Here is a 25848-nt window from a genome sequence, read left to right as displayed (position 1 = left end):
GCTGGTTATTTTAAACAAAACATTGTATCCAGAAGATGCTTTGACAGCCACAATGGTGTGTCAGTGTTCCTAAGCAATTTGAATTTGGAATGGGAGCCGTGTTTTGACCTTTATTTGAGCATTCTAATAATCTTATCAGGACAGTTTTAGTGGGATATGAAGTAGATGGCAGGAAATTTTTGGCCACTGAGTTTGCTGGCTAGAATGGACAGGATATTAAAAGTAGAAAACATTATTTGGGGTTTTTTTGTCAAAGCTTCAGATTTTAAACTTCAGTTTTTTTTTTTTTTTAAACATAGTTCTCAACTACATTTATCAGTTTTCCATCATTGTGACAAAAATTAGACAATTTATAAGATGAAAGGATTATTTTGGGTCATGGTTTCAGGGGTCTTGTTCTGTGGTTGCTTGGCCCTGTTGCTTTGGGCCTATGGTGGCACAGTGCATGAGGTGAGGAGACCGGTCCACCTCATGGCAGTCAGGAGGCAGAGACAGACAGGAGGCCTGGGGTTCCAATATCCCCTCCGAGAGCATACTCCTCATGATCTAATTTCTTCCCACTAGGTCTCACATTTTCAAGGCTCCACCACCTTCCAATAGTACCACAGGCTAGAGACCAAGCCTCCAATACATGGGCCTTTATTCCAGACCCAAACTACACCATCAACATAGAATGAAATTGCTTTCCTTTCTGTTTCTCCTTGATTTCCTCTCATCCTCACCAAATCCTAGGTGGGGATAACGGACAGTGACATTTGTTTCTTGTTATTGACATTCAAGATGGTGCCTCTGGAGTTGTAGTTCAGTGGTAGAGTGCTTGCCTAGCATGGGTGAGACATTGGGTTTAATTCTCAGCATTGCATATAAATAAATAAAAGTTCATTGACAACTAAAAAAAAATTTTTTTTTAAAGTTGCCTCTCCATTCATAAGAGGACCTGTTAACTTGGGAATACATCTGTGGGGACATTCAGATGCCAAGCCAATGATCATCTCTCCTTGTCAGCTTTGATTGTAGTTTGTAAGACTCAAAATGTCCCCTTGTAGTTACTGGTAGGATCTCTGTTACATGCTCGACTTTAGAAGGAGACACACATACCTGTGGTAGACCATTCACCTGCTCCAGTGTGTAAGGCACCTGTAGTGTAAAGTGACTACAGCAATCTGGAAGTTTCCTAACAGTGACTGATCTGGGATGGATGTGATCCTATTGTGGAAAATAAGGTGCAAGTAACCTGTGAGGGAAGGTCTACTTCTATATGTAGACAGGATGTTTGGAGCTTTTCTGAATACCTACCAAGTAAGTCTGAGCAGAAAATCTGAAGGAACTCATTTCCTTGATGGTATCTTTGAGCCAATGACTGGGTTGCCTTCTCTTTGGTCTTTTTATTAACTAATATCTGTGTGGCTTAAGTCAATTGGTCAAGTTTTCTGTTACTTGCAGCTAAAACTTTTCCTAATTTATACAGCATACTAGGGGGGATTTGTTATGGTATGGGAGTTTGTCCCCTGAAAAACTCATGTTTAAACTTAATCTCCAAAATTGTGTATTAATGATATTTTGAGGTAGAGTCTTTGGAGGTAATTAAGATTAAATAAAGGTAATCAGGGTTGGGGCCCCTGGGATGGAACTGGTGGCTTTGTAAGAAGATACAGACCTGAGCCAGCACACTTGCTCTGTTTTGTCATGCGATTCTATCCGGCATGTTATGATGTGACAAAAAGGTTCTCATCAGTTGCAGGTACCTGCTTCCTGCTTCCAGAAATAAAATAAATAAATTTTTTTTCTTTATAAATTACCAAGTCTCAAGTATTCAGTGATGGTAACAGAAAAGTAAGTAAGACTGAATTATATATTGTATATTCCTTTTCATAAATTTCAGTTTCACACTATAGAAGCAATTACACTGTAATTAAAAGGACAATTAATGCAGAAAATGGCATAATCTAATAACACCAAATCCATACTGAAGATACTTGAATACTATGTAAAGAAAACTAAATGAGAAATTAATTTATCAAATACATAATACATAAATATGTTTTATTGATTCCTTGCCAATTAACCTTAGTTCTTAAAATTATCCAAGCTTATTTATCACCTTCCTATTGTGTTACTGTCAGTACTTATAGGAAATTTGAAATGCTGAGATTTGCAAGTGAGTTAAAATATTGATGCCTACCTAATGCAAGAATGTATTTCAATACAGATAAACTTTATGCAGCATTGTGCCAAATGTGTAGGTGAATTTGGAAAAGCAGACCCTCCCCTAATAGCAGATGACTGACAGGGGCCAGTGAGTTGATGAACCAGGGTGCTGGTCTTTTTCTGCCCTCCTCTTGAGTGAAAAGCTAAGGGGTGAGAAAAACCCAGAGGCCCGCCCGAGGATGCTGAGCCTGAGGGAAGATGGTGAGAGGTTTGAAGGTGCTAGTAAGTAGAACACTGTTTATTTTCTCAAGGGAGCTCACTCTTCACTCAGGAATGCCTGGCTCTGGCACATCTCCTGAATGCTCAAGTGTTAAGACAGCAATTGTCCTTAAGCCAGCACATTCTCGTCCTGAATGAAAGCAGCCCTGACTTTAAGAGATTATTAGAAGAAGGATGTTATTTTCCCTGTGACTGAAAGTCAGCTGTGCAGGCCTTAGTGCAGTTCATGTTCCTCCAGCTCCGTTCTCTTCCACCTTTGGCAGGACTACAATTGGGTGAAGTGCTTTTCCTGAAATGGCAATCACTATTAAACCCATTAGCTGGAAACCAAAATGTTTCCCTAATTGTTTAAAGTCTCATTGTGAAAAGGAAGTTACTATTGATTGTAATAGGAGGGGAAACAATCCCAAGTTCATGATTCTTTTCCTTTTTGTAAACACAGTCAGATGCGACGGACACACTTAAAGTTATCAGATTCACTTCTCAGAAGTTTCTTGTTCCTCACCAGAAGTTTCTTGTCTGGGTTTCTTTGTGCCCCATCTTTCTGTTTTCTTTTCTTTTTTTTTTTAATGTTTTGGTATTTGTTGACCACTTTCAATTTTCTTCATGGACTTCTTTAGCAATAATGTTTAACCAGTGTGTAATATCTGGAATCCTGATCACTCATTTTATTGAACCATGGTCTTTAGCTATGTATCCGTAGTTCCTATTGCAGTGTCTGGCACTTGGTAGGTGATGATGAATATTTCTTAAGTGAACAAATTTGGGTGCTATTTTTGTATCCTATCAAATTTCATTTTAACCAAATAAATTGATCCATGTATAAGCCCATCAAAATGAAGAGTTTTGCTGTGATGCTATATAATCATAATTGTTGTACAATTTTTCTGAGCAAAGAGGAAAAAACTATTTTTTTACTTAAAAGTATTTATAATTTCATAAAACATCATTTCATAAATCCTAATATATATGACAGTGACTAATTAGTGTGCTTCGTAACTTTGATTTTTCTAAATGGGAGTTACATACAAATATTAAATCTTTTGCTTCATGAAATCTGACTATGTTATTTACACTTAAAGAACTTTTATTCAGTTCATAAAACTTAAAATAGGAGACTGCTAGTCCAGGACATTTTCACAGGTATGAATGATTGAAGACTGGACTTAATCATGCTTAGAAGGCAATATTTAATATCTCTTTAGTACATTAATGACAAATTTTACTACATTCATTCAGAGAAAGTTTTGTGTTTGAAAATATAAAATTGAACTTGATCTGACAGTCATGATAAAGTACCAACCATCAGGTTCATATGCCTTTTCTATGGTGTTGACATTTAGATAGGGTCAGTTTCCTAAGTACTTTGAATTATATGTGGAGGGAGTGCCAGGATACTTGAAAAAGAATTAAGTAGAGGGAGATTTTCTGATTCCAATTTTGCAGTAATTTCCTGGAAGGAAAGATGGTCCTTTTCCAAACTCCAATAGTAAAGGTCCAAAGGGTTTTCAGTACATTTTTCATGTTTTAAAAGAGACTTAGTTGAACTAAGATACCAAGCGATCCTCTGATTGCCTTTGAGCTTTGTGCATTGGATAATCCTTTAGCATAATAAATCTAGAGAGATAAATTAGCTTCTTCTTTAGCTTCCTAGAAACTATCACTGGACGCTAGAGGAAAGATTTACCAAAAGATTAATGAAATGTCGTTTGGCATAATTGTGCGATTACAGTTTTAGAGAAGGCGCCTTGAATGACACCTGTGTGGGCAGCTATCTTGGTGTAGGCAATGAGAATAGCTGTACAAAACTTCTAGACTAAGTCCGCTGAGAGCACAGAGGCCAAAACAGAGTTCCTCCTTTGCTTTCAAGATCCAGGTTATCTGGGAGTCTAGAACTTGTTTGTCGTTATTGTTGTTGTTAAACATGTTTACTTAAGTTCCACCTTTGTTTGTCCTGCCTGCTCACAAAGTGGCAAGTTCCTTGAGGCAAAGATTGTCTGCCTCAATCCATATAATCCATAGCAGAAAACCAGGGCATTTTCCAGGCTCATAGTATTAAACCAGACAGCCTGGTATTTTGACTCTCAGTTGCCCTCTCTCCTATAAGATCACATCTGAATCCCTGGAGTATGTGACTATGTTATGTTACATGGCAAAGGGGAATTAGGTTATGATGGGATTAAGATTTCTAATTATTTCTAGTTATTATTTATTATTTCTAATTATTTCTAGTTATTTCTAATTATTTCTAATTATTTCTAGTTTCAGTATTAAAATTTGGAGATTATCCTAGACTATCTGGGTGGGCCTAAAGTAATCATAAAGGTCCTTAAAAGTGGAATCTGGAGTCAGAAGAAGAATCAGTGTTGGAATCAGGAAATGTGAGAGAGAGTCACCAGCCACTGCAGGCTTCAAAGACCCAGGCAGCTTCTTGAAGATGGAGAAGGCAAAGAAATGGATCCTTCCCTTGAGCTTACAAGAAGCAAGGGAATCCTGATGACCTCTTGATTTCACCCAGCGAGAGCTGTGTCAGGCATCTGACCTAAAGAATTTTAAGATAAGTTTGTGTTGTTTTAAGTCACCAAATTTGTAATAATTTGTTATAGCCACAATTGGTAACAGATACACTTACTGACTGACTTTCTTATTTACCACAAGTGAGGAGAGGGTAATTTTTCTGGTGACCTGGGAAAGAGGAGACAAAATATACATGAAGAGTCTCTGTTAGGGGAAATGGGCTCTGGAATTTTGAATTTGAAAATTTATTTCTAAATTAATTATTTCTACTTGTGCAATGTTTCCTTACAACTTTTTTGAAAGCCTAATATGTGAACATAGTTCAAGACTGAAAAAGTACAGAAAGATAGACAATGAAAAACACACATTTCCTTTTCACAATTTGCATTTTGAGTCTCCAAAAACAGAAACAGGTGTTTACTTTTGTTTTTATCGTGTCACCTAGGACTTTATCTCTACTTAGTTCCCCTCTTCAGAGACGCCATCCTTGCTGTCTCATGTACGTCCTTCCAGAGGTATCTCACCTCTGTGTGACCACAGGCTTGTGGAGTTGTTTCATTCCATACAAAAGGTAACATACTGGAAGCGCTGTACCTTCACAGCACACGACAGCACTTTTGCATTGATTCTCTCATATTCACAAAGAGTTTTATGGTAATAAATAAATAAGCACTATGATTAGTGGACTTGGTGGGAGCTATACACATTATTCCACATTTCCTACAGACACTCCACCATGGGAACGTCCCCAAGGGGGAGTGATAATGAGTACATGGTTCACACAGAGCAGGTACTCCCAACATTTACTTAAGGAACTAAGGAATAAATTTGAGGTGGCTGGTTAGTCAAGCTAAGACCTCTTTCTTGTTCTGTGAGCTTCTTGTTGAAATTCCTGGGGAAGAGAACACAAATACCTAGGTTGTGAGTTCTGGCTGAAACTTGGCTCCTAGAGCTTAGAGTTTAGATCCTTGAAACCTGGATGTGAAAAGTACAAGGTGGAGATAAAGCCGATCTGTCATTTCAAAGTGGCAAGTATCTGCCTGAGCGGGAGGCTAGAACACACCTTGAGAAGAAAGTGTTATTTTGTTGGGGAAACCGCAGGGATGGGCTAGCTGGTTTTATAATCACAGAGCTTTGCCTGCAATTAGAAAAGTGAATGTTCGAGAGCTGTGGCTCTCAGTAACTGCATTTCTCTATGTGACAATGTTGAAAGGTGTTTGTGTTCTAGCCGGAGCTGCATCCCTCTAGACACTGTGCCCTTTAGGTAACTTCCATCTCAAAATGGGAATTTATTGCAACTAATATAGAAATAGTATTTATTCTAGTGGAAATGTTTTGTGTATATTTATTCTCTCCAAGTGAGGTTAAGTACTATAGGTGATTAATGGCTGAGCCTTGGAAACGTAGGAGATGGGGAATATAACTCACTGCACAGTGTCTTGGATTGGCTTAGATGATAATGGATTTTGAGGAACTTTAGTTTTAGCAATACTGCTTCAAGGTACAGGTGACAAAGTATAGTTTCAGATGGAAGAAAAGGACTCTAGTTCCACCTTGGCATCAAGCCCAGCAGCATTCTGACACCAGAGTTTGCAGGCAGCATCTTTGGCATGGAGATTGGGGTTCTTACATTGGGCCTCATCTGTAGTGGCAGCTGGGGACGCCTTCAAGAAACCTTGTGAGCATTGTCACAGCACATTGTCACCATCAGACAAGTATGCATATCCTTCACCTGTTAAATAAGCTGAGGTGTAGACTGTTTACCCATTGTACGTTACTTTGTATCTTTAAAGAAAGAATCATCACTAAGACAGAAAAGGGCTTGAGAGCTGCTGATGATAAAAATGCCATTTTTAAAAATTCATTTTTATTGTAAACAAATGGGATACATCTTGTTTCTCTGTTTGTACATGAAGTAGAGGTATACCATTTGTGTAATCATAAATTTACCTAGGGTAATAGTTTATGATTCATTCTGTTATTTTTTTCTCCCCTCACCCCTTCCACCCCCTTTTTCCTCTATAGATTCCCTCCTTCCTCCATTCCTGCCCCCTTCCCATCCCCTATATGTGTCATCATCCACTTATCAGTGAGATCATTCGTCCTTTGGTTTTTTGAGATTGGCTTATCTCACTTAGTATGATATTCTCCAACTGCATCCATTTGCCTGCAAATGCCATAATTTTATTATTCTTTATGGCTGAGTAATGTTCCATGGTATATATATACCACAGTTTCTTTATCCATTCATCAATTGAGGACCATCTAGGTTGGTTCCACAATCTGGCTATTGTGAATTGAGCAGCTATGAACATTGATGTGGCTGTATCTCTGTAGTACACTGATTTTAAGTCCTTTGGGTATAGGCCGAGGAGTGGGATAGCTGGGTCAAATGGTGGTTCCATTCCAAGTTTTCTAAGGAATCTCCACACTGCTTTCCAGAGTGACTGCACTAATTTGCAACCCCACCAGCAATGTATGAATGTACCTTTCTCCCCACATCCTCACCAACACCTGTTGTTGCTTGTATTCTTGATAATCGCCATTCTAATTGGGGTGAGATGGAATCTTAGGGTAGTTTTGATTGCACTTCTCTTATTACTAAAGATGTTGAACATTTTTTTCATATATCTGTTGATTGCTTGTAGATCTTCTGTGAAGCGTCTCTGTTCATATCCTTAGCCCATTTGTTGATTGGATTATTTGTATTCTTGATGTAGAGTCTTTTGAGTTCTTTATATATTCTGGAAATTAGTGCTCTATCTGAAGTATGAGTGGCAAAGATTTTCTCTTTAGGCTCTCTCTTCGCATTGCTGATAGTTTCCTTTGCTGAGAGAAAGCTATTTAGTTTGAATCTGTCCCAGTTATTGATTCTTGCTTTTTTTCTTGAGCTATGGGAGTCCTGTTAAGGAAGTCTGATCCTAAGCCAACAAATTGAAGATTTGGACCCACTTTTTCTTCTATAAGATGCAGGGACTCTGGTCTGATTTCAAGGTCCTTGATCCATTGTGAGTTGATTTTTGTGCAGGGTGAGAGATAGGGGTTTAGTTTCATTCTGTTGCATATGGTTTTCCAGTTTTCCCAGCACCATTTGTTGAAGAAGCTATCTTTTCTCCCTTGCATATTTTTGGCCCCTTTGTCTATATGAGAAAATTGTATTTATTTGGGTTTGTGTCCGTGTCCTCTATTCTGTACCATTGATCTACCTGTCTATTTTGGTGCCAATACCATGCCGTTTTTGTTACTATTGCTTTGTAGTATAGTTGAAGGTCTGGTATTGCGATACCCCCCGCTTCACTCTTCCTGCTAAGGATTGCTTTAGCTATTCTGGGTTTCTTATTCTTCCAGATGAATTTCATGATTGCTTGCTCTATTTCTGTAAGGTATGTCATTGGGATTTTAATTGAAATTGCATTGAATCTGTATTGCATTGAATTGGTAGTATGGTCGTTTTGACAATATTAGTTTTGCCTATCCAAGAACATGGGAGATCTTTCCATCTTCTAAGGTTTTCTTTAATTTCTTTCTTTATTGTTCTGTAGTTCTCATTGTAGAGGTCTTTCACCTCTTTTGTTAGATTGATTGTCAAGTACTTTATTATTTTCAAGGCTATTGTGAATGGGGTAGTTTTCCTAACTTCTCTTTCTGAACATTCATCACTTATGTATAAAAATGCATTGGATTTATCAGCATTAATCTTATATCCTGCTACTTTACTGAATTCACTTATGAGTTCTAAAAGTTTTCTGGTGGAATTTCCTGGTTCCTCTAAATATATAATCATGTCATCAGCAAATAGGCATAGTTTGAGTTCTTCTATTCCTATTTGTATTGCTTTAATTTCCTTGGTCTGTCTAATGCTCTGGCTAGAGTTTCGAGGACAATGTTGAATAGAAGTGGTGAAAGAGGGCATCCCTGCCTTGTTCCAGTTTTTAGGGGGACTGCTTTCAGTTTTTCACCATTTAGAATGACATCAGCTATGGGCTTAGCATAGATGGCCTTTACAATGTTAAGGAATGTTCCCACTATCCCTATTTTTTCCAGTGTTTTGAGCTGAAGGGTGCTGTATTTTATCAAATGCTTTTTCTGCATCTATCGAAATAATCATGTGATTCTTAACTTTAAGTCTGTTGATATGGTGAATGACATTTATTGATTTCCTGATGTTGAACCAACCTTGCATCCCTGGGATAAAACCCACTTGATCGTGGTATACTATCTTTTTAATATATTTTTGTATGTAATTTGCTAAAATTTTGCTGAGAAATTTTGCATCAATGTTCATTAAGGATATTGGTCTGAAATTTTCTTTCCTTGATGTGTCTCTGTCTGGTTTAGGTATCAGGGTGATATAGGCTTCATAGAATGAGTTTGGGAGGGTTCCCTCCTCTTCTATTTCATGAAATACCTTGAGAAGTATTGGAATGAGCTCTTCTTTAAAGTTTTTGTAGAACTTGGCTGAGAACCCATCTGGTCCTGGACTTTTCTTTGTTGGTAGGCTTTTGATGACTTCTTCTATTTCATTACTTGAAATTGATCTATTTAAATTGTATATGTCCTCCTGGTTCAGTTTCTAGAAATCTGTTGTTGTCTTAGAGATTTTTTATTTTGTTGGAGTATAGATTTTCAAAATAGCTTCTAATTATGTTTTGTATTTCAATTGTGTCTGTTGTGATATTTCCTTGTTCATTCTGAATTTTAGTAATTTTGGTTTTCTCTCTTCTTCTCTTTGTTAGTGTTGCTAAGGGTTTATCAATTTTGTTTATTTTTTCAAAGAACCAACTATTTATTTTGTCAATTTTTTCGATTGTTTCTTTTGTTTCTATTTCGTTGATTTCAGTTCTGATTTTAACGATTTCCTGTCTTCTACTACTTTTGGTGTTGCTCTGTTCTTTTTCTAGGACTTTGAGCTGTAGTGTTAGGTTGTTTATTTGTTGATTTTTTCTTCTTTTATTGAATGTGCTCCATGAAATAAATTTTCCTCTAAGAACTGTTCTCATTTATCTCTAAGAATTTTTTAATTTCCTTCCTGATATCTTCTGTTATCCATTCATCATACAATAGTGTATTATTTAATCTACAGGTGTTGAGTAGTTTCTGTTTTTGCTTTGTCAATTATTTCTAATTTCAATTCATTATGATCTGATAGAATACAAGGTACTATCTCTATCTTCTTGTATTTGCTAAAATTAGCTTTGTGGCAAAATATATAGTCTATTTTAGAGAAGGATCCATGTGCTGCTGAGAAGAAAGTGTATTTGCTCTTGGTTGGATGGTATATTCTATAAATGTCTGTAAAGTCTAAATTATTGATTGTGTTATTGAGATCTATGGTTTCTTTGTTCAATTTTTGTTTGGAAGGTCTGTCCAGTGGTGAGAGAGGCATGTTAAAATCACCTAGATTATTGTGTTGTGGTCTATTTGATTTCTGGCATTGAGAAGGATTTGTTCAACATATATGGATGAGCCACTGTTTGGGGCATAGATATTTATGATTGTTATATCTTGCTGATTTATGCTTCCCTTAAGCAGTATGAAATGTCCTTCTTTATCCCTTCTGACTAACTTTGGCTTGAAGTCCACCTTATCTTATATGAGGATGGATACTTTGGCTTTTTTGCTGAGTCCATGTGCATGGTATGTTTTCCCCCATCCTTTCACCTTTAGTCTCTGTGTATCTCTTTCTATGAGGTGAGTCTCTTGCAGGCAACATATTGTTGGATCTTTCTTTTTCATCCAATCTGCCAGTCTATGTCTTTTGATTGATGAGTTCAGGCCATTAACATTCAGGATTATTATTGAGATATGATTTGTATTCCCAGTCATTTGGTTCATTTTTGTTTTTTGACACGACTTGGTTTCTCCTTTATTTGACTATTACTTTAGGGGGTATTTCCTCCCTTTGCTGATTTACATCGTTGTTTTTCATCTCTTCCTTATGAATATTTTGCTGAGAATGTTCTGTAATGCTGCTTTCTTTTTGTAAATTCTTGTAGCTTTTGTTTATCATGGAAGGATTTTATTTTGTGGTCAAATCTGAAGGTAAGTTTTGCTGGGTATAAGATTCTTGGTTGGCATCCATTTTCTTTCAGAGCTTGAAAAATGTTGTTCCAGGCCCTTCTAGCTTTTAGGATCTGGACTGAAAAATCTGCTGATATCCATATTGGTTTCCCCTGAATGTAATTTGATTCTTTTCTCTCACAGCCTTTAAAATTCTGTCTTTATTTTGTATGTTAGGTATTTTCATTATAATGTGCCTTGGTGTGGGTCTGTTGTAATTTTGTGTATTTGGAGTCCTATAAGCCTCTTGAACTTGATTTTCCATTTCCTTCTTCAGATTTGGGAAATTTTCTGATATTATTTCTTTGAATAGATTGTTCATTCCTTTGGTTTGTTTCTCTAAGTCTTCCTCAATCCCAGTGATTCTTAAATTTGGCCTTTTCATGATATCCCATAGTTCTTGGAGATTCTGTTCATGATTTCTTACCGTCTTCTCTGTTTGTTCAACTTTGTTTTCAAGGTTAAATATTTTCTCTTCAATATCTGAAGTTCTGTCTTCCAGGTGTTCTATCCTATTGGTTATGCTTTCTATGGAGTTTTTAATTAGGTTTATTGTTTCCTTCATTTCAAGGATTTCTGTTTGGTTTTTTTTTCAATATCTCTCTTTATTGAAATGATCTTTTGCCTCCTGTATTTGCTCTTTTAACTGTCGATTGGTGCGATCATTCAATGCCTGCATTTGCCCATTCATCTCATCCTTCAATGCCTGCATTTGCTCTTTCATCTCCACATTTTCTTCCCTCATCGTTTTGATTACGTACATTCTGAACTCCCTTTCTGACATTTCTTCTGCCATGCTGTCATTCGATTTTATTGCTATACCATCTAGGTTTGTTTGGGACATTTTCTTCCCTTGTTTTCTCATATTGTTCAGGTATCTACCCCTCTAATAGTGAAACTCTGGGATTTTGCAGATTTCCTCTATTGACTAATATTGTCCCTGTAGATTTCCAATAACTCACCTCTTAGCCTTTAGTGGCCTGAATTCTTGGAGGAACTTGATAATGGGGTGCTCCCCAAGGTAGCTGCCCCTCTAGGGGTGGTGGCCTTCAGGTGGGGTATATTCCCTGTTTGTGGGTAGAGGCGCCTCCACTTGTTGATTGATGGTCAGCCAAAGGGGGATTAGACTGTAGACTGGGGAATGTCTGATCTGGGCCTGTGTCTCTGGTTCTATTGCCTTGGTTGAAAAGCCTCGCCCAGTGAGGAAGACTCACTTGGTGGGGAAGTTTTGCTTGGCAGCTCTCCTCTGAGAAGTTCCCTTTGGTCCAGAACTACCACCTGGACTGGGAAGCCCTCCTCTGTGATGTTCCCAGGGATCCTGACCTACTGCCTGAGCTGGGGAGCCTGGCCCTGCGAGGGATTCCCTTGCTGAGTGGCCTTCCTCTGCTACGTTCCCTGGGGACCGGAGCTACTGCCTGGGCCTTGGACCCTCACTCTGCGTCTAAGCCTCTCTCTGTGCGGCCCTCCTCTGCAATTCTCCTGGTTGACTGGGTTCACGGCTCCAGTGGGGGAGTCTCACTGGGCCACTCTACTTCATGAAGTTCCCTGTTTTCCGGGACTGCTGCCCCATCTGGGGACCCCGTCCAGTGGGAGAGACTCACCCGGTAGCTCTGAGTTGGTCCTGAGTCTCTCAATACCTCCTCTTCTTGACTCCTGGGTCCTGTCTAAGGTCCTCGATTCTCCTGTAGGTGTCTCAGGAAGGGAGCTGCTCTTCCAATGATGATGGCCACGTTCTCAGGAATAATTTGAAATGCCTGTCCTATCCTATAAAGAAGCTGGGAGCCCCAGTGAGAGTGTACTGAGTCAGCACAGAGGCAAATGCAGTGTCCTTCAGCAGTAGGGGGGGCAGGCAGGCAGTCTCAGTAATGGCGCCTGACCTCGGTGTGGGGTCACGCAGTGATGGTGTCCGACTTTGGCCTCGTGGTTGGGCAGGCTGGCTGCCCATCGGCTAGCTCTGCAATTGCTGGTGGGACTGTAAATTAGTACAACCGTTATGGAAATTAGTATGGAGATTCCTCAAAAGACTAGGCAAGGAATCACTACCATACGACCCAGTTATACAACTTCTTGGTATTTACCCTGAAGAATTAAAGTCATCTTACTACAGTGATGCATGCACACCCATGTTTATAATAGCACAGTTCACAATAGGCAAACTATGTAACCAGCCTAGCTGACCATCAATAGATGAATGGATAAAGAAAATGTGGTATCTATACACTATGGAGTTTTATTCATTCACAAAGAAGAATGAAATTATGTCATTTGCAGGGGATGGAACTAGAGACCATCATGTTAAGCGAAGTACGTGACTCAGAAGGTGAAGGGTCAGATGTTTTCTCTCATTTACAGAAGCTGAAGAAGAAAAAGGAAAACAAAGGTGGGAGTGGATCTCCTAAAGGTCAAAGGGAGATCAGTAGAGGAAAGGGACCAAAGGGAGGGATAGAGGGAGGGAGGGAGGAAATGCTGGGAGTGATATTGTCCGAATTATATTGTTATATTGTATGTATATATGAATATGTAACAACAAATCTAAATCATGTCAACTACAATGCATCAGTCAAAAATCAGGAACAAAAACCTGTAGTTAACATGATTTTTTTTTATTGGTTCTTTTTAGTTATACATGACAACCGGATTCATTTTGGCATAATTTTAAAAGCATGGAACATAATTTGTTCTAATTCAGTCCCCGGTACTTCCCTTTCCCCTCCTTTCCTGTCTCTCCCTGTTCCCTCCCCTGTACTTGACTGATCTTTCTGCTATTTACTTATAGTTTTTTTAAATTAATGTCTCATGGATGTCCATGATGGTGAGATTTACTGTGGTATTTTCATATATGCTCACAGGAAAGTTAGGCCAGATTCATTCCACTGTCTTTCCCTATCCCATTTCTCCCCTCTGCCTGTATTCCCCTTTGTCTACTCCACTGATTGAGAAAAAGGTATTCTGTTCCACTCAGAGGGGTGATGGGCTCTGTGGCTTGGTATGGGGAAAGTGAAAGGACCATTGAGACCTGGGGGGTGCTCACAGTGATAGTAGCACAGTGATGATGGTGGGTGATTGTAATCGTGCTGGAGCAGTGTGCAATTATGTGTGAAAGTAGAATCATGGGGGTGATTATAATGGAGAAAACTTGTAATGGAGAAAGAGAGACACTTACATACAAGTTAAGCAGAGTTGTCTGTTGTTTCTAACCCATAATTTCCAATGATGGATCATGGCAATTGACTATAGGGTTTCTCCAGGAGTAAATACAGATGGTTTGCAGCACTCGGACAGAAAATCGACTGTTTTCTGAAGAATTAAGGAGGCCAGTTAGGAACCCCCTGACATTCAGAACAGCAAGTGTTTTCTGTAGCTACGAAAATGGTCAGTCTTCATGTACAGGCAACAAAGAAGGGATTGTTGGTTGTTTTCTTTGTTAGTCACATTCGCATACGTGAGAAAGCCATCACTATCTGTGATGTCATGTTAGGTACTAGGGAGCTTTGTGCTGAGGCCTCTAGGGTGCTCTCTTGGTGACTGCCATATGCAGTCACTGTGACAACTCACCTTCAGAGACCAACACAAGCCATGCTCAGATCTCTCAGTGGCCCAAGTGCTTCATGCCCATCAAAAACCATGAGAATCTTGCTGTAGAGACTCTCACATGATTCTCTGTAGCATTAAAGGATGGCTCATGGAGTATCTATGAATAGTCTGACCCTGAGTCTCATTTGGGTTTTGCCACTGACCATACTCACTAGCTTGTTGAGGCTGATATGGACATGTCCTACAGTTGTCTCTGTGCCCTGCTAGGAAAATACTCAAAGACTCATGCTTTGAGTTTTCTTGTTTCAAGCAGTGGAGTAGCAGTCCTTTGAGGATGAAACCAGTGGTTAATTAATGTGCAAAGTCTTTTTTGGAGAGGGTACATTACATTTGCTGACAGGTCCAGGACTGTGCTGTGCTCACTACCCTCTTAAACTGAAGAGTGAGAAACTTTTTCAGCAGAATCTTCAACCTCTGCATTTCATTCAGTTTTACTCAGCTCTCTATACATTTCTTTAGGGTCTTGATCTCTGCAGCTGACTAATCTTTTCAATTCATCTGGTCCAAGATACTGAAGTCTGGAAATTCAAACTGAAATTTAATAGGGATTGGTTATAAATAGGAAATTGAACCACAGGAGAGAGAACACACTGAAATTTTGCACTTCTCATATCAAGTCCCCATTGGATCTAAATTTAAAATTCTATTATCAGAGGCAGCTCAGAGTAACTCAGTCACTATTTCTAATCACCTTTCATTGTACATGCTCTTTAAGAGAGAAACAGATGATGAGTAATTTTCTGAAATTAGATAGAAATTGAGGATAGGAAAATGATTCCCTCTTGTCATACCACCAGTTGTAAGTTTATCTAAAAAAGAAAAAAATACATATATAGCAGGACATTAATTGTGAATGAAGTAAAAGACATCAAAAGAATCTTCCTAATTAGCTTAAATGCTGATCATTACCATAAGAAAATGAGTCAGCCTAAAAACACATGTAATTGCACTCTTCCTGTGTTGTGGGAAGCCTAGATTGAGGAAATACCTTATGAGAGAGGGAGAGGATAGACTATGGTGAGACCTGTCACAATGAAGAGATGGTTTTTGCTCCTATTGATTGAGGCATATGATATTTGAAACCCAGGAGGTTGATAGTCTGCTGCTGATATTAATTATGCATCTATGAATGTAAATAACTATGCACCTGTTAAGGGTGCTTTGAATATTCTTTTCCCTAATTACAATACAAAAGCTCTGGGAGGCTCTGTTTCTTAAATGAATTATAGGCATCAGTAATTAGCATGAATCTGGTAGAAGAAGGCAGATAAGAACATATTTTTTTTGGTGCACCAAAAAACCCACCTTGAACCTCCTCTGTGGAAAGGCATAGTTGAGAACATGTGAAGGAGCAGGGAACAATTAAGTTTCTTTTGATGGTACAACTGTAAAGGGTTGATCTACAAAATTAAAAAAAATTAGTTCACATATTATGAAAAATTACTCAAGAAATGTGTGATATCCACTTTGGGTATTATTGGTAAGTACAATTGCTATCTTAGTTCAATCAAAATACAACAAAACTCATTTTTATGTTACCACCTAATAAAGCATTTCTGAGCATATGGCCTTAGGTCGGGGTTCTTTTTTTAAAATATATTTTTTAGTTGTAGATGGCACAAAACCTTTATTTTATTTATTTATTTTCATGCAGTGCTGAGGATCGAACCCAGTGTCTCACATGTGCTAGGTGAGCGCTCTACCACTGAACCACAATCCTAGGCCAGTTGGGGTTCTTAACTTCATTTGTGCCACATGCTTTGCTTCCGAATCTTATGAGTCTCTTTGTAGAATAATATTTTTAATGCATAAAATTAAACACTTCAAATTTCAGAGATAACCAATACTACTGAAAGACAATTATCAAAATATTTTTAAAAACTTGTGATATATGCTTTATGAAGACATCAGACATAATAGCTTGTGCACAGACTTCATGACGATAATTTCCTGATACTGAGGAACACAAATAATTTTTCAAGGTGTCTGCAATGAATATTAGGTGACATGAAAATACATGAGATTTCTAATGGAGATGAAAGTTACAGGTACTCAAATACCATGATGGTTACTAGTCTATATAATGGAAAGAAATGCTATATTTAATTAGATGGTAATGAAAGTTTTGCATTATACTTCCTGGGCTAACCATTCTTATAGCTTAAGCAATTGTGTAACTTTAAGTCGTGGGATGTTGGAGAACTCAGCCATTGAACCAGACAGCTCTGAGTGCAAGTTTTCATAAAGATTTTAGTTCCAGTGTGAATTTCATCTAGGCTCTTTTGGATTTCATTTGTTTATTTTTAAACTAGCTATATTGAATTTTGCATGAAATTATTGAGCAGACCTAGTGATATAATGTATATTCAACCTGTAGCTCAGTGTCTGCAATACATGCAAGCTCAGCATATAACAATTCAATAGAGGCACTAGTTAAACAACAATCTAAAGAGTAAAGGGAGGTGGGTAGGATGACTTGTAAAGTTTAGTCTTGTGCTCCAGAAAGGATGATGCAATATATTAGTTTTAGAAAAAACTAGAAGAGAAACACATTGGAAAATATATTCAATGTTATATTACACAAACCAGGCCATAAATCTAGTTGTCTAAATATTTTAAAAAACATTTTTAGTTGTAGATGGGCATGATACCTTTATTTATTTATTTATGTGGTGCTGAGAATTGAACCCAGTACCTCACATGTGCTAGGCAAGTGCTCTACCACAGACCCCCAACCCCAGCCCCTAAATTTTTGAGCCTATAAGATTCAAATATGTTTTCAAGATTAAGTATTAAAAAGTAACTAAAATTCCAGTGAACTAAGATGATGTTTTAGGATGTGGAATGTAGGCAATTATGTTTTATTGAAAAGTTAAGCAAAAGATTCTTCCTGTGGGCAGATGCAGGAGGAGGGGAGAGGCAGAGAGCCCCGTTTCAGTCATATTGGAGAAGAAGACAGAGACTCATCTTCACTTAAGCCTGATCTACTGCTTTACCCCCCATACCAGAAACACAGTAGGGCACGGGACACCATGGTGGATTTCAGATGCTTTGCTGAATTAATTGAGAAGAGACTTTGTGTGGTGATTCTCTAGTGAGACACTTTATCTAATTTTAACTCTTAAGTTGTCTGGAGGTTATTATAGTTTTGGAATTCTAATTTTTCAGACTTCTAGATATGTACACATTAATCATCAGAAATAGAGCCCACAAATACTTATTTGAATTTCACTATTTAAAATCTTAATGTTTTAATTTTGTATAACGTACAGCTCAATGTATAAGGCATAATCATTCAATTTTATGAAACTTGTTTGAATTTCTATTTTCAGGTTTGGGAAGCTACTATCAATACTTGAGAAGTAGGATCCATTATATTTATATGAGAAATTTGTAGGCATGGGAGAGGCCAGATAATGAGAAGCACATTTTACCAAGTATATAGAGTGAGAAATCTTTCACCAGGGAGGAAGTCATTCTAGGTGCCTCACAGATGCCAAGAAATACACCTGTTCCTCCCTTATATTTACTTTTTTGATAATTAATTTATTAATTAATTAAAGGAGCGCTTAACCACTGAGTCACATCCTTAGCCCCCCTTTTTTTTAATTTTGAGACAAGGTTTCACCAAGTTGCTTCAGGCCTTGCTAAGTTGCAGAGGCTGGTCTTGAACTTGTGATCCTCCTGCCTTAGCCTGCAGAGCTGCTGGGATTACAGTCATGCACCACCATGCCCGACTCACTTGGTCTATTTTCTATGCTCTTTGCTTTATTTGTTTAAGGTGTATTTCAAATCAAGATGTATTTCTTTTTCTTTCCAATTTAAATACAATCCTCTAGTGTTTTTCTCTCTTTTCATTCTTCTTAAAGGTGTGGTGAGCACAAATAAGAGAATAATTCTGAAATAGTTAGTGGATAATGTCATTGATTATTATTGCCATTGTGTTACATAAATTGGTTCTCTCTTTCAAAATGACTGGTATTGTTCTTGCTGTGGCAGCATACATACTAAAATTGGCACAGTACAAAGACTAGCATGGTCCCTGTGCAAGGATAACATACAAATTTGTTAAGTATCCCATATTTTTACCCACCTATCCCATTTCTTGGTATTTATTGAAAAGAACTATAATCGGCATACTACAGTGATAGAACCACATCAATGTTTATAGCAGTATAATTCACAATAGTCAAATAATGGAACCAGCCCAGTTGCCTGTCAATGATGAATGGACAAAGAAACTTTGGTTTATGTACACAATGCAGTTTTACTCAGTTATAAAGAAGAATAAAATTTTGACATTTACTGGTAATTGGTTGAAAATGGAGAACCTCATGCTAAGTGAAATAAACCGGACTCAGAAAGTCAAGGGTCAATAACAGAATGAGTCAAAAACTATTACCGTAGGTAAATGTATGATTACACAAATGGTACATCTCTACTTCATGTACAAACAGAGAAATAAAATGTATCCCATTTGTTTACAATAAAAATGAATTAAAAAAAAAAGAAAGTCAAGGGTCAAATGTTTTCTCTCATATGTGGAAGCTAGAGCAAGATGAGGGAAAAAAGGGTGGGATTTCACATCATAAAGATAGAGGGAAGGTCAGTGGAGTAGAAGAAGGAGCTGGAGAGGGAGGAAGAGGGCCAGGAAAGGGAGGAAATGCGGAATGAATTTAATAAAATCACACTACATGCATGTATAAATAAACCACAGTGAATTCTACCTTTATGTATATTTATAAAGCACTGATCAGAAATAAATAAATGAAAGAGTGAAAGGAAACCAGTAGAATAGAGGAAGGAGAAGAAGGAGAGGGAGGAGGAGAGGGAAAGTGGGAGATGGGGTGAGCACCAGGAACTGAAATGGAGAAAATCAAATTCCATGCATGTATGATTTTGACAAAATGAACCCAACTATTATGTATAACTATAATGCACTAATAAGAGAAAAAGGCTTATATTATTATGTCGTCATTCAACTAAGATATCCAAATGATCCTCTAAGACATTACCATTTTAAAAATAGATTTTTGAAAAAATTTTATTTGTTCTAATTATTTATACATGACAGTAAAATGCATTTATGTACTTTGATAAATCATACATAAATGGGGTACAATTTCTCCTTTTTCTGATTGTACATATTATAGAATCGTATTCATTCTATTATCCTTCCTATCCCATATCCCCTCCTTTCCCATTTCTTTCTTCTACCTAATCTAAAATAACTCTATTCTTCCCCAGCACCTCCCTTTATTGTGAATTAGCATCTACATATCAGAGAAAACATTTGACCTTTTGTTTTTTGGGATTGACTTACTTTGCTCAGCATGATATTCCCCAACTCCATTCATTTACCTGCAAATATCATCATTTCATTCTCCTTTAAGGCTGAGTAATATTCTTTGTGTATATACACCACGATTTCTTTGTCCATTCATCTGTTGAAGGGCATCTAGGTTGGTTCCATAGTTTAGCTATTGTGAGTTAACCTGCTATAAACATTGACATGACTGCATCACTGTTGTATGCTGATTTTAAGTCCTTTGGTATAATCCGAGGAGTGGGATAGCTGAGTCAGATGGTGGTTCCACTCCAAGTTTTATAGCAGGATATAAAAATAGATTTTTAAAGAGTAATTTTAGATTTACAGAAAAATTGAGAAGTCAGTATAGATAATATCAATAGACCCTGCACCTAGTTCCCCCTGTTATTAACATCTTACATTAATATGATATATTGGTTAAAATTAATGAACCAATATTCGTGTGCCATTATTAAAGTTGATGGTTTATTCATTTTTCATAGTTTTTCTTTGATCTCCTTTAATTCTGGGATCTCATCCAGGGTACCACATTACATTTACTTGTCATGTCTTCTGAGGTTCCTCTTGGTAGTTAAAGTCTCAGACTTTGCTTCTGATCACTTTGACAGTTTTGAGGAGCATGCTCAGGTATTTTGTAGAATGGCCTGTGTTGGATTGTATGACATTTTTCTCACTATTTGGGGAATTGGGGAGAAAGAGCATGAAGATAAAGTGACACTTTCATTATCTATCAGTAATATGTACTGTCAACATGATTTGTCACCACCGATGCTGACCTTGACTACCTGCTTGAGGTACTGTTCGTTAGTTCTCTCCACTAAGAAGTTTTTCTTCCCCTGCTTCTTTCCTCAGTGTTCTTGGTCAGGAAGTCACTGTGTGTAGGAGTCATGCTTCCCGCTCTTTGAGCATGGAGTGTTTACAAAAATTGTTTGGAGTTCTTTACAGAGGATTTATCTCATCTTCTGCATTTATTTATTTATTTAATCCTTTATATCAGTATGGACTCATGGATATTTACTTTATGCTTTGTGGTATCGTCTACTACTGCATTATTGTGTTGCTCAAATTGTTTCAGTCATTGGCCATTGGGAGCTCTTTTAGTTGGCTTCTGCGTCCCTTTGATTTGCACTTATGAATGTGAAGCTTTTTTCTTTTGTATTTTGAGCACTTTCTTACTTTAGACACTATAAGATACTCAAGGCATCTTATGTCTTGCATATTTGTATGTCTTATACATAACATCTTATGTATTTCTTGACCCTATTCAGGAATCAACACTTTCTCCAAGTGTTATGGTTTAGGTGTGTGATGTTCCCCAAAAGCTCATGAATAAAACAATGCAAGAAGGTTTAGAGGAGAAAGGATTGGGTTATGAGATCCATCACCCAATTGGTGAATTAATCCTCTGATGGGGATTAACTAAGCGGTAACTGAAGGCGGGTAAGGTGTGGCTGGAGGAGGTGGGCATGGGGGGCATGGCTCTGGGGTATATATTTGTTTCTGACAAGTGGAGATCTCTCTCTCTCTCTGCTTCCTGATCCTCATCATCCGAGCTGCTTTTCTCTGCACACTCTTCTGCCATGATGTTCAGCCTTTCAGAGCTCTGAGCCTCCAGAGCTCTGAGAAATGGAGCCAGCTGTCTATGGACTGAGACCTCTGAAACTGTGAGCCCCTAAATAAACCTCCCTAAAATTATTATTTTCCTCCCTAAAATTATTCTGGTCAGGTCTTAAAGTCACAGCAGCAAAAAAGCTGACTAAAACACCAAGGAGCCCTGTTTTCTTCTGTCAGACAGTGGTACAGGTTGAACATCCCTAATCTGAAAATCTGAAATCCAAAATGCTTTGAAATCTGACTTTGCATTTCAGATTTTTAACATAGGAATGCTCAGCTGGCAAAGTCTCTGGAAATAGTCCAAAATTCAAAAAAATAAACTCTGAAACACAGCTGGCTCTCAGCATTTAAGAGAAGGGATACTTAGTATAGAAGTTAGATTGAGTTGTGCCCATCATTACTAAGGTATTGTTACTTCTAGGTCTTCTCAGATGACTGAGCAAGGAAATAATAGCATATGTGCATACCAACCTGCGTATGTACCCATAGCTACAAATACTTCTATGTGGAAGTATGTGCATCTATATTAAGCTAAACTGAAGTTATACTGGTATTTCTCCCCCTAATTCTCATCAGCTGTGAGATGAATCACACCAGCCTCTTCCCCTTGCTTTTCCATAACCTTCCACTCCAACATTGAGAAACCTGCTCCTGACCATCTGATATCCACTTACTTATTGTTCAGTTCCAGTTTACACAGGACCATATCAGAACTGCTGTCTCTTAACCTGGTACCCCTGTGACAAATAAAAAATAACCTATTAGGGGAAAGTGCTTATGGGCAGTTCCTTTGCCCTTTCTCTTACATACTACCCTCACTCCTAAGACATTTTTTTTGGTCAGTATCTTTTACCCCAGTTCCTGTTCATTGTAGTCCTTTTATAAATTTGTAACACAATTAAATTCTCTTGTGCTAATCTGCATTTCTTCCCAATACCCAGATCTTCAAAATAATTTTTAAAGCTTCATCCATGTTCAAGTTCATGCTGTGCTGTTTAAAGTTCCGTGGGTTTTGAAAAATGCATAGAGTTATGCACCCATCACCACATAATCACACTGCCCTAAAAATGCCACATACATCTCCTATTCGACCTTCCACTTTCCCTCTGAGACCCTGACAGCCAGGGATCTTTTTATTCTTTACTGTCCAGAATGTCATACATTTGGAATCATACAGTATGACTACTGTTTTGGAAATTAGCAATGGTATCAAAATCCACAATTTTCCAATCATAATTTTCTTTAGCACATTTTGTCACTTACAGGTATTTGCATAACTAAAAATAACCAATAAAATAAAAAATAAATTTAAAAATCAAAAGCACACTTTTATTATTAAGTTTTTGCATCAAGAGAAATAACTAAGGTATACTGCTCATTTATTTTTCAAAATTATAAGATAATTTTTAAGGTTTACATATGAGTTTTTCCCTTTTCTGGTTTTTTAAAGTTCTTTTTGTTTCTTTTTTACAGTACTGGGGATTTGAACCCAAGGGCCGCTCACAAGGTTAGCAAGGCAGAGGGTTTATACAGAGTTATACTCCCAGTCATTTTTATTTTTTAATTTTGAGAAATACTCTTTAAGTTGCCCAGTCTGGTTTCAAACTTGCCATCCAGCTTCCTGGGTATCTGGGATTATAGGTGTGCAGCACCACAGTCTGGTTTTTTTTCTTTTTTTGCTTCTCATTCCACCACTCAACCTCAAAGAACAGGTTTAGTTCTTAATGAATAATTCTTTCTTTCTTCCTTCCTTCCTGCCTGCCTTTCTGCCTTTCGTGGTGCTGGGAATTGAACCCAGGGACATGCTAGGTAAAAGGAACTTTAAAGTTGAAGTTGTAAAACTGATCTGAGATAGCATTACAATTTATTTGGTTATCAAATGTAACAGGAGATATAATCTTCTGGTTGAGCACAAATGAAGTATAACTACATTTAGAATGAAGAGCACAGTAAAAATGTCACCAGTCACAGTGGTATCTGCATTGCAAAATGCAATGGACACACCTTTTTCATTCTCTGATTTCTCAGTAGTGTTTGAAGGGTGCACTGTCCACTTCTGGAAAAACGTCCGCTATTAACTTCCAGTTCCTGCATTCTCCTATTTTCTTTAACTTTCCTGCCACTCTTTCCTGAGAGTCTCTGGAGGTACTTAAGTGTCAGTGCTAGCTGCCCTTGTCTGTTACCATGCTCTTAAGTGATTGTTCTCCACTCCCAATCCTTAAATCAACTTTGTATGCTTATCATGAGCCTTCAGCTTGACCTTCCTCTTGATCTTGTTCTCTACATTTCTTAAAGTTTTAGAAACTGGATTATTTTGAAAAGCACCCACCCCTACTTTTTGCAAAGAAAAAGTACAGGTCTTAAGCTCTGTTTATTTTTTGCAGTGGCCTTTTGAGCAAATTCATATGCCTCCATTAGCTTAGTTATTTCCTGCAGGAAATATTTATACAATCCTAAGTCTTTATCAGGAAGTTTTATCCACTTATCATTGTTTTCCAACCTCCTTTTCGGAGTATGAGTTAGCTGTCCACATGCTGAGAGCAGTCACCCGCTGGTATTCTTCTGGCCAAAAATATTTGTTTTGGCTGCTACAGAAACTCTGTCAGTAGAGTCTTCAGGAATATTGATTACTTTGTGTCCTAAACAGGTAGATGGCCTTACTACTGCCCCTTAACTTGTGGCATTTAGATAGTCTTGTATTACCACCGTGTTTGAACCTTGGCTATACATTATAATTATGTGGGGAGCTCTTCCTGTATACTGAGGCTTGGCGCCCTTAGAGTCTGATGTTCAGTTGACTCTTAGTGAGGCCCGGACAGAGGTACTTTTTCAAAAAGTCTTAGGTGATGGTAGCATAAGGCTCCACTTGCTGATTACTGACATGTGCAGTAGAATAGCCTTTGCATCAACTGCCCTTGATATTCCCTCCTGCCTCACTGTTCCTGACTGAGTCATGTCAGGCCTGTTCCTAGAACCTCCTGAGCCCAGTGTCTCCTCTGTTTATTACCTCATTACAAAAGCCTGGTTTGAAGAACGAATACTTCAACTCCCACTCAAGTTCTTTTCTTTTACGACCGTTTCTCATTTTTCTCCCATTGTGACATTACTTTTACCATCAGTGTCATTTCCTTTTGATCTCTAAAATGTCAATATATTTGATCATGAACACTTTATATCATGTTATTATTGATGATAATAGCCGTGGCTCAAAGGAAGAGACAGGACCTGGTGTCAGCGGTGCTTCCTTCATTCAATCTTTCTATATTTAGATTGGATACCTTGTCCCTGACTGTAGCTTTGATCGTCTGTCAGGGTTTGTATTTTTGGGAATGTATTTGATATTACACCTTGTTCTTTCTTATTTAATTTTGATATTGAGAATTGAGTCCAGGGGCATTCTACCATGGAGCCACATTCCCAGCCTTTCGTACTTTTTTATTTTGAGAAACAGCCTTGCTAAGTTGCTGAGGCTGGCTTTGAACTTGCAATTCTTCTGCCTCAGACTCCTAAGCTGCTGGGCTCACAGGTGTGCACCACCATGACCAGCTTAAATCCTTGTTCTTTAGAGTTAACCTCTTGGAAATTCCAGGATCCTATCATGCCGTGCCCATCTTATGGTCAGGTACATGAGGGTGGTGACGGTGATGATGATTATGATAACTATGGTGTTTCTAGGACCCTTGGCTGAATCACTTCATGTAAAAGGGTCCATGCTATAAGTGGGAGAACACGAGATAAGTTACCACCCTTCTCTGTAGGCTGAGGTAAGAATGTTTTCAGATTTCTTGTTTTGTCGAATCAAGGGCTAATGCTTAAGACCAGTATAAAACTGGTTTTCACAGCAATTCCTGTAGCTTGTGAAATAAAAGACTACTTTCCCAAGAAGATTTTTCTCTTTTCACAAAAAAGCCACTGACATTAAACAAATTATTTTAAAAATGTCATTTCATTTTTGTTTTCAATCCAATTTTACCTGAAACAAAGAATACTTTTTACTTTGAGATTTTAATTGACAACATTTTTAGGCTATAATCAATGAGGATTTAATGCTAACTACAGAAAGACCAAAACACTAGGTATAAAGTTAAAATTAGTGGAGCAAAGGACTGTATAATAGACACTTACGTCACATACTGGCGATTTATTTTGTTGTTATAAATAATGTAAAGTTCAGAGGCATTTCAATCCATAAAAGGCTATCTCGGATCCATTTGTGAAGTGTTCCATTCTAAGAACCATAAAAATTCAACAGCAATATATAGCCCCAAACCAAATATCATTAAAAAAATCAATACTCATCTTCATCA

At 37.7% G+C, this 25848-nt stretch overlaps 1 pseudogene; it reads left to right on the top strand.

The window, feature by feature from the left end:
- Window positions 1–18585: 18585 nt before the first annotated feature.
- LOC124987709 (uncharacterized) lies at window positions 18586–18685 on the top strand (annotated as a pseudogene).
- The last annotated feature ends 7163 nt before the right edge of the window (window positions 18686–25848 follow it).

This window comes from Sciurus carolinensis, chromosome 6, assembly GCF_902686445.1.
Source record: "Sciurus carolinensis chromosome 6, mSciCar1.2, whole genome shotgun sequence".
In the NCBI taxonomy this organism is placed as follows: Eukaryota; Metazoa; Chordata; class Mammalia; order Rodentia; family Sciuridae; genus Sciurus; species Sciurus carolinensis.
The sequence above is the reverse complement of the archived record's forward strand: the minus strand, read 5'-3'. Positions and strand labels throughout refer to the sequence as shown.